This window comes from Lactuca serriola, chromosome 5 (genome assembly GCF_051521515.1).
Source record: "Lactuca serriola cultivar US96UC23 chromosome 5, Lser_US96UC23_V15, whole genome shotgun sequence".
Lineage (NCBI taxonomy): Eukaryota > Viridiplantae > Streptophyta > Magnoliopsida > Asterales > Asteraceae > Lactuca > Lactuca serriola.
The window spans coordinates 140,223,429-140,236,745 of NC_136412.1; the positions used below are offsets into that span (position 1 = coordinate 140,223,429).

At 37.3% G+C, this 13,317-nt stretch overlaps 1 long non-coding RNA gene across 2 annotated transcripts; it reads right to left on the minus strand.

Moving 5' to 3' along the window:
• Positions 1–632: 632 nt before the first annotated feature.
• LOC145051270 (uncharacterized) lies at positions 633–2,231 on the minus strand. Of its 2 annotated transcripts, none has more exons than XR_013683498.1 (3): positions 1,978–2,231; positions 1,733–1,831; positions 633–834 (listed from the first exon to the last, which is right to left on the minus strand). It is a non-coding gene; the product is annotated as an uncharacterized LOC145051270 (long non-coding RNA). The 2 variants fall into 2 exon arrangements; XR_013683499.1 differs by having other exon boundaries at positions 1,733–1,849.
• Between the last annotated feature and the right edge of the window lie 11,086 nt (positions 2,232–13,317).

The following is a 13,317-nucleotide window of genomic DNA, read 5'->3' on the forward strand; positions in this document are numbered from 1 at the left end:
AAAAGATGTTTCAATGATATGTTTGAATTACATGACAAATGGATACCTACATACTTCAATGACACTAGAATGTCTAGATTGATGAAAACCACTTGAAGATCAAAAAGCAGGAATTCCTTCTTCAACACTTACTCACAATCTGGAAATTTACTTTTACATTTCATGATGGATTATGACACTACAATTCAAAAACAAACACTACAAAAAAAAAGTCATTTAATGGCACAAAAAAAGTGCCACAAAAAATCAAAAAAGTGCCACTAAAGACTTCTTTAAGAATGAGTGGCACAAAAAAAAAGTGCCACTAGAAGTGCTACCACTAAAGCCTTTTAGTGGCACTTTTTTGATTTGCCACTACAAACTTATCGACTTTTAATGGCACTTTTTATTTGCCACTATATATAAAAAATCTTTTGTGGCACAGATTTTGTATCAATAAAAACTATTGCTTTTTTAAAATCCAACCATTTTAATGACATAATTTTTGTCATAAAAATCACATTATCAAACCAAACGTCGCTATACACATTTATCATACTAATTTTTTTAACCAAACTAATTATTTACAATATAAAATTAAAATAAAAGTATATAAAATGCAGAAATCATAATAATTTAAGTTCAATGGACCTACAAAGATATCCCAAATGTTTGGTAACAAGCATCTAATAAGTATCAAATTAAGTGTAAATATCAAATACTAAAAAAAATCAAGCCTAAAAAATGTTTGAATGAAAATTTGAGACATCATTAAGCTTATGGACCTCTTTCACATTCTTCATGTGAGTAAATTGATTCTTGTATTAGCTCTTTCTTAGCAATGATAGAGGTTACCTGTTAAAAAAAATAAAATAAAGAACTTTCAGTATGCAGCAATTAGGAAACTATTCAAAATGGAAGTAATAAAATATTGCCCACTACATATGTGAAAAGTGGAAACATAAAAGTAATTTGGTTAAATGATAAAGAGTTGTTAATGATAAAAGAAGAAATACCTGGGACCTAAAACATATTAATCAAAACAAATGTTGTTAATACACAGATACACGATTGCCAAAAGAACAAGTAAACAATAGTCTTTGGATGTAAGTACATTTATGTTCATATTGCTAAAAACAACAGACAATTTTTCATTGGAGATATGTTCTTGGATTAGGTTAAACATAACATTAACAACAATCTTTAATTGATGAATAGTTTCTGAATATCTTGTGCCCACCCATACTGTCATTCCAAACACAAAACATGAAACACAAACATCAATATTTTACCACATAAGTTCTAGAAAATTGGTTTATTTATAACAAAAAAATTAGTGGGACCTACATGGTTAAAACTCAAGCACTCAAAACTCAAACGAATTCAATTTTTGTGGATTGATTTTATAAGGCATTATATCGAGCACATGGTATGCATTTCACTAAACACCAATTATAAAACATAATTACCATTTAACTATTGCCAATATACAAACCACTAGATATCATATCAATTAGAAGTAAAGCAATTGTAATTAATTTAATGATAGAGCACAGGAGAAGGAACAAACAATTAGAACAAATGAGTGAAACAATAAATTACTTTTAGTACCTTTCTTTTCTTAAACATGTATATAAATTCACAACAAGTATTGCAACAAGATCAATAATGAAGAAAAATCGAAGTGCATCAGAGTTCAAAATTAGTAATTTCAAGATGAGCATTAGGGGATAAAAATAGGAGTACTACATACCTGCTGATGATGAAGATAACTCTTGATGGAGAAAATCACAAGAGAGAAAAAACGCAGCAAGAAGAGAAACACGCGGCAAGAAGATCGATGGTTTCTTTCCTGTAAAAGATGAAAAAGCTAAATGGATATTGCCAATTGAACCTGTAGGCACAGACTAAAATCAGTTGAAGGTTAATATTCGGCGAACTGAGATCAACCGAAGGTTATTAGATGCCGAAAAACACGACTAAAGGTGATACACGTACCTGAATTTCGACCAGTTAGGGTGAAATTAGGTTTGCTTGAAATCGATTGAAGACAAGGGAAGCAGGAAAATTATTCAATTAAAATATGATTTTAACTATAAGGAGGGGGAATGAATTTTCAACTGAGGGAATAGAAAAGGCGCTGGATTTCAATTTTCAACGGGGAGGGAAGCTAGGTTTTTCACTGGAGGGAAAAGAAAAGAGGGAATTGAATATTTTGATGGAGGGAGTGAGGTTTTCGTCTTCACCAGGTGCAAATTACGCATCATTCTACATAAAATGCCACTAAAACTATTTATTTCTTTTATGGCATATGAAAAATGCCATTAAAAACTAAAATTACTGGCACAAAATCCAAATGTCACTAAAAGTGTGTGCCACTAAATGGCTTTTTTTGTAGTGAAAGAAATACACAAATGGAGCTTGATCATGAAACAAAGAATGTGGTAAATAAATTTATTTCACCACGATCGATAGAAAAACATGCTGCAAAAGTTCATACAAGTACATTGTTTTATGAAGTCCAGAAAGAAATCTACAAAGGTTCCTGGTACTGCCATTATAAACATGTTGGATCAAAGAACGAATGGGAGTTATACAAAGTGGAACAACTGGACAAAAACAATGATTTAAAAAAAGAATTAGAGGTAATATATTATTATTTTAAAATTTGATGAATCACAGTGTAGTATACAAATATATTCAGTTATGATTACAAAACAATATATACAACTATATTTAATTCAATAGAAAAAACACTTAATGCTTTAATTTTATTTTGAACAGGTAGAAATAAAATTTCTAGAAAATGATGTAAAATGTACTTGTGAACACTTCAAGCACTTTACGACTTTGTGCAGAAATGCATTCAACATACTCATGAAACTTGGAGTTAAGGAGATACCTGACGATTACATTGAGAATTGTTGGAGAAAGGATGTGATATCAAGGCATTGTCAGTTTGGTAGACATATATGATACAAGAGACAGTGAAATTAACTGATCTGTTAATCAAGCATACAACTTTGAAGCATGTTTAGAATATGTAAGAAAAAAAATAGAAAATGGATTTTTTTTCTTAAGAAAACAGAAAGCATGTTGAAGGAATACGGGTACGATCTTACCAATGAATTGCAGAATAATATGAGAAATGTTGAAGAGGTAGGAAAGCTTATGGGTGTTTCTATTCCAGAAAACATTGAAATCAATATTCAAAATGTTTAAAGAAATAAAGGAAGTGGAAAGAAAAATAGAATTCAAAGTGCAGCAGAAATAGCATATAAAAATTCAAACAAGCAAACTTGAAGATGCTCAGGATGTGGAGAAAGGGCTCCTCGTAACTTTTGTACATTCACTATCAAATTTGTAGTAGAAAAATCATCAAAAGCTACTTAGATAATTACTATTTTAATTAGTAATGAATAAATCATTATTTTTTTCTAAATAATATATTTTTTTGTTTGATGCATTTTACTTTTTTTACAAGACACAGTGTACTATGATTTTTTTACTGAATTTTATGTACTTTGATAAATCTTTCTTTGATTTTATTAGTAGTACAACAAATCAGTTTTCTTGAAATTTTTTGTATCTTCAACCTTCTTCTATCTACCTTTGTGTCTTTTATGATTACAAAACTATATAAACTTTTATTCAATACATGTAATCACTTATGATTATGATTTTAATAATTATGTAATTTGTTAACTGTTATTCAATATATATAATCATTTATTATTATATATAAACTTTTATTCAATACATGTAATCACTTATGATTACATATAAATAACATGTAACTTGTACTACAAATCTCATTACATATAAAAATATAATACATTCAATTATAATTGAAGTTCCATAAAATGTTAATACAAACAAAAATTAAAATAAAAAAAATCCATCACCATACATATAAAACTTATTCAGAATAACCATCACCATATAAAATAACATTATTGATAAAAAAATATAAACATAGCCATACTTATCTAGAAAATCAACTTCTAATCACCCATCATTGAATAACGTCAAACATGAGAGAATCTTCAATAACAAATAATTTCACATGCCTCAAATATCACTTTCCCCATTTTCCAAGATTCTTGTTCTTAATGTTCATAGCTTGATTTTCATAAAGATTGTAGCTGACTCAAAGAACACTTCTACCATTACTTAAAAAGATTATCTCCGTTGAACATACCAAATCTTTACTACATATTTGATGTAAAGAAATGTTGCTCCACTAAAAGAAAAACACATTTTTGCTACGGCAGGAATCCGTTGCGAAAAGCTGAAATATCATTTCAAAAGACGAATAGCGATGGAATTTGGAACGACCTCGTCCCTAAAAATGTCGTAGTGAGGGTTTGCATAGAAAAGATAATATCGTCACAAATGTGACAACGGAATGAAATCTGTGGTAGGTGGTATTCCGTCGTATATTTGTTAGTAGGATTTCATCGCACAATTCGTTGTAGTTATTCCATCACAAATTCCATAGTGGTGATTCCCTAGCAAATTTCGTGGGGGTGATTCCCAAGAAAATTTCGTGGTGCTCATTCCCTAGAAAATTATGTGGTGATGAATCCATAACAAATTCCATGGTGGTGATTCTCTAGTAAATTTCATGGTGGTCATTCCCTAGTAAATTCCATGGTCGTCATTCCCTAGTAAATTCCATGGTCGTCATTCCCCAGTAAATTCCATGGTGGTGATTTCGTAGCAAATTATGTCGTGCTAAACAATGAACCCAAGTGATAAAACACTATTACACACTCATCGGGAGTGTGTAGGAAGCTAAAACACGGCTTAACGAGGTTACAGACCTTACGTTGCAAAGCCAGAAACACAAAAATGCCACAAACGAAACCTCTCTCGATCACTTTTACGCTATCTCTCTCTATTACAAATCTCTCTCAAAAGTTACCGTAACTTTTTGTAATCATTTGGGTCATCCCGACCCTTAAACGGGTCAAAAACGGCTTGAAATGGGGTAAAAACGAGAAAACTAGGCTCAAGGATTCGAAGCATAAAGCCTCAGATCCGAAGATCCGAAGCCTGAGCCTCAGACCCAAAGATCCGAAGCACGAAGCCTCAGATCTGAATCCGAAGCATAAGCCCCAGAATGAAGCCTGAAGCCTCAGCCATTGATCCGAAGCACGAAGCCTCAGGACCCGAAGTCCGAAGCCTCTAGGGCCAAATCCGAAGGGCTTCGCATAAAAACCCGTTTTCCCGGTTTTCAACCACAGCTAAATTTTAAGCCCGTTTTTCATCATTTTAACGCGGGATTTTCACCCAAAACTTTATTTTAACATATAAGGCCCAATATTTATTAATTAATCACGTTTTGGGGTTAAACCTTATACAAGAAGACTGGGGGAAGTGCAAGATGTGGATTGTTGACTTTTTTTTTAGTTTATGACACAAGCAACCTCCCATACCAACTCCATGACTAACCCACACACCTCCCCACCATACCTTGTCACTTCCTTGTACCTTCTCACTCAATTTTCAGCCTCTCCTACATCCTAAGAGCTGGAAAAACTCATCCCCTCTCCTCATTCTCACTCATTTGTTCTCATTTCACCAAAGATCAAACTCAACTTTTCTCTCAAACTTTCTCCCTCAATTTCGGGATTTCAAGGCTGATCATCAAGCTTCCTTACACTCTTGGTAAGTATAATTCTTCCTCCTTGTGATAATTACACTTCATTCTACTTAAATAATTGATTGCTTACACAAACTCCATCATTATTGTGTTAGATTCTTGAATCTTCAAAGTAATCCTTCAAGTGTTTTTGAGTTGAACACTTCTCTTCTTCAGCATTCAACCACTAAAATCACTCAAGGTGAGTTTATACCCCTATCTTTTCATGTTTTCTTAAGTTTTAGGGGGGAGAATACAAGCTAAAACACCAAGAACATAACTAAATTCTTCTAACAACTTTCATCAAAAAAGTTGGACTCCATTCACAGACTGTTTTGGGCAACTTAAGCATTTTAGTTTTTCAAATTGTTCTTGGTGCCAATATTTCAAGTTCTTAGCTTTAAAATGACTACTTGCACATCTCCATACGATTTTTCTACAATTTATGGTGATTTTTACAAAACTTCCTATCATTTCAACCATCAATCCGGACCAGTCTGTGATTATGAACTTGTTCACACAAGTTAGAGGTCACTAAAAATCATAAGAAAATTTATGGAGAAACTAGACTCATTTTCAAACTCTCAGAATTTATGGATTTTGATTTGGACTTTTGATTATTTTTCTACAAAGTTTCTAAGAACACTGATAGAAAATGTTATCAACAGAAAAATGCTATTAATTTTATTTCACCTTCTAACATGTTGAGCAAGGTGTATATCTTTATGTGATTATACGTTATTGCAATATATGACATTTTTGTCTTAGTTTATAGACATACATCAGTTAACAAATGGATTTTGCTAGATAAAGCATAGAAATAACAATTTGTTATAATCAAAGTACATCCATTACATACAAACATTTGAATAAACTATGTTAAGTATAGTTTATGAACATTACTACTACTACCCTTGTTTTGATAAACTATAATAGGTATAGTTTATGATACATTACATAATACTTACATTTCAAAAGGGTACATTTATACAAAGAGGATTTTCATTACACCACACGTATTCCGTTAATGACTTTGTGAGACATTCGCTTCACTTTACAAATAAGTCATGTATTGTAACCAGAGTCTCCTAGAGGGAGAGCGTGATAGTTGTATATAGATCTATATTAGGTTTGACAAGCCCACACCTGAGCTGCATGCAACAGCTAGACCGGCAGGTCTGAGGTGACAAATGTCATAACATTTCTGACGCCTGAAGAACGTTGTTTCACGCCAAGTAGGTCATAGCATGGTTATAATAACTCACAGAAAGTATTAACAAACATAGGAAATTACGGGAATTTCATTGAAATCAAATGCATTTATGTCGATTTAAACTTACATTATTTTCTATAAGTAAGAAAGGCTACTTATACGTTTCTGTCTTTGGATATAAGACTACATTACACATTTTAAGGAAAATATCAGATTTTTCTGGAACAAACATTACATTTACAAGACAAGGTTTCCATAATTGCATAAAAAAGCTTATGAACTCACCAACCTTTTTGTTGACACTTTTTCAAACAACTTGTATTCTCAGGAAATCACTAAACAGGTAGCCAAGTGCATTTTGAGGATGGGACGTTAAGGCATCAAACATTTCATATTTTGTCAATATATTGTAATTTATTTGGATACATATAATTCATACAATGATGTAACTCTTTCAATTATATATATATATATATATATATATATATATGTTGGATGTGTTTACTTGAATTACTGTTGCCATTATGGTTATAATACTACACATGAAGTCCTCCACCCCCGGACGTTTCCGCCATCCTTGGTTTGGGGGTGTGACAGATTGGTATCAGAGCATGGTTTATATTGAATTAAGTATATCAAATCACATAAGATACACAAACTATAAAAAAATTTGGGACTAAAAGTCTCTGATTTGAAACATTTTCAATTGGATATACTTTTAGAAATAAATAGTTTTCTTGTTTAAAGTATTCAAGCATGCTCACATAGTGTCATAACTAGGGAGAACATAAAGTAAAAGAAGAGGGGTTGAACACTACGAGTATGCCTTGGTGTGTGTAATCAGTTCTGAGAAGGATATAGCCTAATCAACTATATCCATCCGAGAAGTGACTTACACGTACTGGGGGATAGTCGTAATTGTCAACAAATCGAATAACCTAACTTCACCCTACAAAGAATGCTCTAAGAACCAAATCTAAACACTTCAAATACTATAGGAATATGTGTATGCTGTTATAGTGCAATATTATTACTATCCATTATATGCTTCTTACACCTCTATTTCTCGCGTAGACGACATGGCTGGATTTCACCTACCTGGAGACCCTTACTTCCCTAATGAGGGAAACGCCTGATGGCTCGAGGCAGAACCCAAGGATATGATCGAGGAGGATCCCGAGGAAGACCCGGAGGAGATGGATGAAGAAGAAGAAGAGGAAGAGGAAGAAGAAGAAGAGGAATCGGAGGAGGAAGTCATCAACCCTCCCTACATCGCCAGGGTTCCTGCGAACCGCTTTGGCCACAACGGACCTGAGCCCCGTTGGGCAACAATGATCAAGAGGTGGAGTCATCAACAACACCAACGGTCACCATATGGCGACCAACGTGGTTACTACGACCTCAGACACGGGGGACCGGCTAAAAGAGCCTTCCCCGTAATGGTCCAACATATTACGAATTTGGGGAACCAGTTTAGGGAAATGGCAGATCAAGTTCAAAATCTCAATGTTGTTACGGCAGCCACCGATGCACGCACCAGGTATTTGGAAAGGGAATTCTATCCAGTGGACCAATTTATTGAGAACCTTACCACTGCTCGAGCCGAGGTAAGGGAGTACCAGGAGAGGCACGCAGCTCTCAAGGAGAGAGTAATCATGGCTGAACGCCGGATTGCGGAGCTTCAAGGAGCCTCGACCTCATCTCAGGGCCACCATGGACCATATGCCACCCACCGCGAGTAGTGTTTGCACTACTCATGTTTTTGTTATATAACTAGGATTTCGAGTATACGTTGGTGCTACTCTTTTGTATGTAGGTTGACCCTGCGATTAAGTGATTACACTACTCAAAGGGCTTTTTTGCTGCCAAAACTATCTTTTACCTTGACGTAATGTAGACCCTGGTGAGGTCAAAATTTCCCCAAAACAATATGTACTAAAAAAAATTTATCAATGGAGTTGGCACACATTTTATTTCATTAGATGTTTGGCACTTGATCTCACTACTTGACATTGAAAACTATTTGAAACTGATAAATCTTAGATTTTAAGGTGTATCTAACTGTTATGTGTAATTAAGAAATGACTGGCCTAGAAATGATGAGTCCACCTTAGGACCTGTTCCTTGTTTGGTTGTTGACTTAGGGCAGATTTATTAGAATCAACAGCTTATTTAAAATTTTTAAGGTACACATAAATGGGGCACATCGAGTGACTCTTAGGAGTGGATCAGATATGAAATAGAACACAGGACCCCGATTGAGTCACCACTATTTAATTCATAAGTTTAATTCCATAAACTTTTTCTATGAATTACTTGCTAATGCAATAAAAGTTGGGATAAAATACAAATGAGATAAAAACAAGTAACACTCGACTCGTTATTACTATTGAAGTCTTAACAACTTGTCATTTTTAAAACTTATGACAAAACTATGCCGCCAAGGAAAAGACCAAGACCTTCCAGCAGCGCAACACCACCTCCTCAGCCGCCGCTTTCACAATTTGATGCAACAATGTTCCAAGTTGCAGTAGCAGTAGCTGTGGCGGCAGCTATGTCGCAAATCGCCACTAATGGCAATGGTGGATTTGGATCCGGTGCTACACCCTCTAACTAGGGTGATAACTCGGGGCGCACAAAGGAATGCACCTACAAGGACTTCACCAATGGCAAACCCGATACCTTCAATGGGAGCGGGGGCGTCATCACACTGATGCAATGGTTCGAAAGGACCGAAGCAGTCTTCGAAATTTGTGCTTGTCTCGAAACGAGCAAGGTCAAATATGCGGCATTCACTTTTACCGGTAAGGCTCTCACTTGGTGGAATGACCGAGTTGAGTCACATACTCCAGCAGTGGCTAACTCCATAATTTGGGAAGACTTGAAAACATTGATTCTAAAGGAGTATTGCCCGAGGGGTGAAATACAAAAACTCGAAGAAGAACTCTGGAACCTCTGAATGTCGGGCACAGACCTTGAAACTTATATTGCCCGTTTCAATGAACTAACACTCCTCAGTCCAGCAATGGTCACTCCAGAGTAGAAGAAAGTGGAATGATACCTCTGGGGACTATCATCCCAGATTCAAGATAGTGTACTGGCCTCGAGACCCGTTACCTTTGAAAGTGCCAGAGAATTGGCACAACAACTTATCGATCACAGGGCCAGTCATGGTACCGTGATCGCCACCACCGACCAAGCTAAAGGGGGGAACAACAGGAGAAAGTTTTGGAACAATAAAAAGAAGCAACCGACATAGGACTCCACAAAGAAACAACAAACTGTTGTTGTCCATGCTGCCACTACTGCTTCAACTCCAGCACCACCGAAGCAATATGCTGGAAATCTCCTTAAGTGCAACTTCCAGCACACTGGTGCTTGTTGGGTAATGCACTGCAAAAACTGTGACAGTAAGGGGCATACCGCTCGTTTCTATAAAGCACCATCATGACCAATAAACCAAGTTGCCAATGCAGGGGCAAGCCAAACCTGCTATGGATGTGGTGAAGCAGGACACTTCGGGAGAAACTGTCCCAAAGCACAAGCTCCTAATACTGGTGGTGTGGGGAGAGTCATGGTGATAGGATATGGTGAAGCAGTCAAGGATCCTACAGTGGTCATCGATATGTTTCTCCTCAATAACTCATATGCATGCGTACTATTTGATAGTGGAGCGGAGAGGAGTTTTGTGAGCCACCAATACAAACAATTACTTGAACAAAACCCACAACCACTAGAAGATACATATGTAGTAGAAATGGCTAATGGAAAAGTAGAGCGCACTGATGATCTATACGTAGGGTGTACCCTCACTCTAGACAACCATTTATTTAAAACAGATCTGATGCCGGTCACATAAAAAGTTTCGACATAATCAATGGTATGGATTGATTAAGTTCTCATCGTGCCGACATTCTATGTTACGAAAGGGCCGTTCACCTTAATCTGCCAAATGGCAAAACCCTTCTCATCTATGGTGACAAACCCAGTGCAAATTTGCAAATCATCTTTTGCGTCAAAGCCCAAAAGTATCTTCGAAAGGAATACCGCGCTCTCCAAACCCACATTGTAGATACGAAACAAGAGGGGAAGGACATCAAAGACATTCCCGCGGTATGCAACTACCCTGATGTATTCCCAGAATATCTTCCAGGTGTACCACTCGCGCGACAAGTCGAATTCCGAATCGACTTAATTCCCGGAGTTACCCCCATCGCCAAAGCTCCATACTGCTTAGCACCAGCAAAAATGCAAGAACTGTCCAACCAGTTGAATGAACTGTTGAGCAAAGGGTTCACCAGACCAAGATTCTCGCCTTGAGGAGCACCGCTCCTGTTTGTAAATAAGAAGGACGGATCTTTTCGCATGTGCATAGACTATCCGGAGCTAAACAAACTCACTATCAAGAACCGATATCCCCTACCCCGAATAGACAACCTCTTCGACCAACTCCAAGGAGCAAGCTACTTTTCAAAAATCAATCTGAGGTCGAGTTATCATCAGCTACGAGTTCAAGAAGAGGCTATTCCCAAGACTGCCTTCAAAACTCGCTATGGGCACTACGAGTTTGTGGTAATGCCCTTCGGATTAACGAACACACCGGCGGTATTCATGGACCTGATGAATCGAGTGTGCAGACCCTAAATAGACAAATTCATGATTGTATTTATCGACAATATTTTGGTCTACTCCCGAAGCGAGGAAGAGCACCGCCAACACCTCCGACTGGTCTTGGAAACACTAAGGGCGGAGAAGCTTTATGCCAAATTCTCTAAGTGCGAATTTTGGATCAGAGAAGTGAATTTCCTTGGACATGTGGTAAGCAAGAAAGGGATACATGTGGATCCCTCCAAAATCAAGGCCATCGAGAACTGGTCAACACCTTCAACACCGACAGAAATTCGATAATTTTTAGGGCTCGCCGGCTACTACCAAGGATTCATACAAAATTTCTCCATGATCGCCAAACCACTCACCACCTTGTCTCAGAAAGGCATGGTTTTCAAGTGGGAAGATAAACAAGAAGTTGCTTTCCAAACGTTAAAACAACGCTTATGCAGCACACCGATCTTGTCTCTTCCAGAAGGAACCGAAGACTTCGTTGTGTACTGCGATGCTTCGAATCAAGGCCTCGGATGTGTGCTCATGCAAAGAGGGAAGGTCATTGGTTACGCGTCAAGGCAACTTTAGACACACGATGTTAATTATACTACCCACGAACTTGAACTGGCAGCGGTGGTGTTCGCTTTAAAGATCTGGAGACACTACCTTTACGGCACAAAGTGCACTATCTTCACCGATCACAAAAGGCTTCAGCATATTCTCAATCAGAAACAGTTCAACATGCGACAAAGAAGATGGGTAGAGCTGCTGAATGACTACGAGTGCGAAATCCGCTACCATCAGGGCAAGGCCAATATAGTGGTCGATGCTTTGAGCAGAACGGAATATTCGCGTTGCCGAGTAAAGTCCTTAACAATGACAATCCATTCACACCTGACCGCACAGATCAAGGAAGCTCAACTAGAAGCCTTGAAACTAGAAAATGTGGCTGGTGAAGCATTAAGAGGGATAGATAAGAACTTAGAGGTCAAGGATGATGGAGCTCGTTACCTCATGAACCAAATCTGGACACCGAAGTTTGGTGGATTTCGTGACGTTGTCATGAATGAAGCACACAAGACTCGATACTCCATCCATCCCGAGTCAGATAAGATGCATCTGGACCTCCAAAGGTTATACTGGTGGCCAAACATGAAAGCCGAAATTTCTACTTATGTGAGCAAGTGCTTGACTTGCGCCAAGGTCAAAGTAGAATACCAGAAGCCATCATGACTACTACAACAGCCGGATATACCCGAGTGGAAGTGGGAACGAATAACCATGGACTTCATAACCAAGCTGCCTAAGACATCGGGTGGGCTTGATACCATATGGGTAATCGTAGACAAATTGACCAAGTTTATGCACTTCCTGCCGATAAAGGAAACCAACAAGATGGAGAATTTAACCAGGACGTACATCAAAGAGATTGTACGACTACTGATGTACCAATATCCATTATCTCTTACCGAGATAGTAGATTTACCTCACGGTTCTGGCAGTCCTTATAGAAATCTCTGGGAACTAGACTTGACATGACTACGACCTACCATCCACAAACTAACGGACAGAGTGAGCGAACCATACAAACATTGGAAGACATGTTGAGAGCCTGTGTGATAGACTTTAGTAGGGCATCAGATACCCATTTACCGCTTATCAAATTCTCCTATAATAACAGCTATCACAATAGCATTAAAGTCGCTCCATTCGAAGCTCTCTACGGTCGCAAGTGCAGATCACCCCTGTTTTGGGCCGAAGTGGGGCATACACAGCTGGCTAGGGGGAAAGTCCCTAATATCGCCCTCACTGGTCCTGAAATCATATGGGAGACCACAGAAAAGATAGTCCAAATTCGAGAAAGACAGAAGGCGTC